General features: G+C 53.6%; 1 non-coding gene across 1 annotated transcript in view; it reads left to right on the forward strand.

Annotated features, from left to right (window-relative positions):
* The first annotated feature begins 1,131 nt into the window (after positions 1–1,131).
* LOC144423595 (small subunit ribosomal RNA) overlaps positions 1,132–2,500 on the forward strand; it is a 1,810-nt gene continuing 441 nt past the window's right edge. Inside the window, exon 1 of the ribosomal RNA XR_013476062.1 lies at positions 1,132–2,500. This exon is cut by the window's right edge and continues 441 nt beyond it. This is a non-coding gene — a ribosomal RNA (small subunit ribosomal RNA).

The raw sequence follows: 2,500 nt of genomic DNA on the forward strand, positions 1-2,500 counted from the left end.
AAACGTGCAAGCATACTAACCTAACCCTAGGTAAGGCATGTCAGAGCGAAAGACAGTAAACTCGAATGAGCCATGAAAGAGCGGTGCGGGGCCGGTCGGAGCGCACCCTTTTCTCGGTGGCTGGCAGGCGAGAGAGTGCTGCGTCGCCGGCATCGGCGTCGAAAGAAGCCGAGCCGAAAAAAGTTAAAGTACAAACGTGCAAGCATACTAACCTAACCCTAGGTAAGGCATGTCAGAGCGAAAGACAGTAATTTCGAATGAGCCAAGAAAGAGCGGTGCGGGGCCGGTCGGAGCGCACCCTTTTCTCGGTGGCTGGCGGGCCAGAGAGTGCTGCGTCGCCGGCATCGGCGTCGAAAGAAGCCGAGCCGAAAAAAGTTAAAGTACAAACGTGCAAGCATACTAACCTAACCCTAGGTAAGGCATGTCAGAGCGAAAGACAGTAAACTCGAATGAGCCATGAAAGAGCGGTGCGGGGCCGGTCGGAGCGCACCCTTTTCTCGGTGGCTGGCGGGCGAGAGAGTGCTGCGTCGCCGGCATCGGCGTCGAAAGAAGCCGAGCCGAAAAAAGTTAAAGTACAAACGTGCAAGGATACTAACCTAACCCTAGGTAAGGCATGTCAGAGCGAAAGACAGTAATTTCGAATGAGCCAAGAAAGAGCGGTGCGGGGCCGGTCGGAGCGCACCCTTTTCTCGGTGGCTGGCGGGCGAGAGAGTGCTGCGTCGCCGGCATCGGCGTCGAAAGAAGCCGAGCCGAAAAAAGTTAAAGTACAAACGCGATGCTAATGAGCGAGCCGTTGTCTCGACTAATATGTAGGGGGCGTTCGATCGAGCGTCTGGCTTGAGCGCTTGTCGGCCTAGCAGAACGGTCGCATTGTTATGCCCGGGTTTTAGGCACCGCTGCAGGCGGCCGGCAGAGCTCTTGTTTGTGCGAAACTGAATGGATCGAGCCCGAGAGAGGGCGAGCAAAGAAAAAACGCAAATCGCTCCGCCTGGCACTGCCGGCGAGAGCGTGGACGTCGCGGCCAGCGACTGTCGAAGCTGAGTACGGCCGCAGGCGATCGCCTCGGTCTTAAACGAATGCGACGAGCACGCGCCGGGCGGCCCAGCAAGGGCCGAGCGCAGCTGTCGCAGCTATCTGGTTGATCCTGCCAGTAGTGATATGCTTGTCTCAAAGATTAAGCCATGCAGGTGCAAGTACGAGTTCTCGTAAAGCGAAACTGCGAATGGCTCATTAAATCAGTCTTGGTTTATTTGGTCTCGTAAGCGAAGTGGATAACTGTGGTAATTCTAGAGCTAATACATGCATTAAGCGCCGACTTCGGGAGGCGCGCTTTTATCAGATCAAAACCGACCGGGTTCGTCCTGTGACGTTTGATGACTCTGGATAACCACGCGGATCGTACGGTCTCTGCACCGACGACGTATCATTCAAGTGTCTGCCCTATCAACTGTCGAAGGTACGCTACGTGCCTACCTTTGTGATAACGGGTAACGGGGAATCAGGGTTCGATTCCGGAGAGGGAGCCTGAGAAACGGCTACCACATCCAAGGAAGGCAGCAGGCGCGCAAATTACCCATTCCCGACACGGGGAGGTAGTGACGAAAAATAACAATACAGGACTCTAACGAGGCCCTGTAATTGGAATGAGTACATCCTAAAACTCTTAACGAGTATCCATTGGAGGGCAAGTCTGGTGCCAGCAGCCGCGGTAATTCCAGCTCCAACAGTGTATGCTAAAGTTGTTGCGGTTGAAAAGCTCGTAGTTGGATTTTGGGCGAGCGCCGCCGGTCCGTCGCAAGGCGTGTCACTGGTTGCGTTCGCCTCACCTTCGGTTCTCCGTCGGTGCTCTTGACTGAGTGTCGGCGGTGGCCGATAAGTTTACTTTGAAAAAATTAGAGTGTTCAAAGCAGGCTGTTCGCCTGCATAGTGTTGCATGGAATAATGGAATAGGACCTCGGTTCTATTTTGTTGGTTTTCGGAGCACGAGGTAATGATTAAGAGGGACAGACGGGGGCGTCCGTACTCTGCCGTTAGAGGTGAAATTCTTGGATCGGCGGAAGACGAACTACTGCGAAAGCATTCGCCAAGAATGTTTTCTTTAATCAAGAGCGAAAGTCAGAGGTTCGAAGACGATCAGATACCGTCCTAGTTCTGACTATAAACGATGCCAACTAGCGATCGGGAGGCGTTACCATGACGACCTTTCCGGCAGCTTCCGGGAAACCAAAGTCTTTGGGTTCCGGGGGAAGTATGGTTGCAAAGCTGAAACTTAAAGGAATTGACGGAAGGGCACCACCAGGAGTGGAGCCTGCGGCTTAATTTGACTCAACACGGGGAAACTCACCCGGCCCGGACACAGGTAGGATTGACAGATTGAGAGCTCTTTCTTGATTCTGTGGGTGGTGGTGCATGGCCGTTCTTAGTTGGTGGAGCGATTTGTCTGGTTAATTCCGATAACGAACGAGACTCTGGCATGCTAAATAGTTACGCGACCTTCTCG

The sequence above is a fragment of the Styela clava genome, chromosome 5 (genome assembly GCF_964204865.1).
Source record: "Styela clava chromosome 5, kaStyClav1.hap1.2, whole genome shotgun sequence".
In the NCBI taxonomy this organism is placed as follows: Eukaryota; Metazoa; Chordata; class Ascidiacea; order Stolidobranchia; family Styelidae; genus Styela; species Styela clava.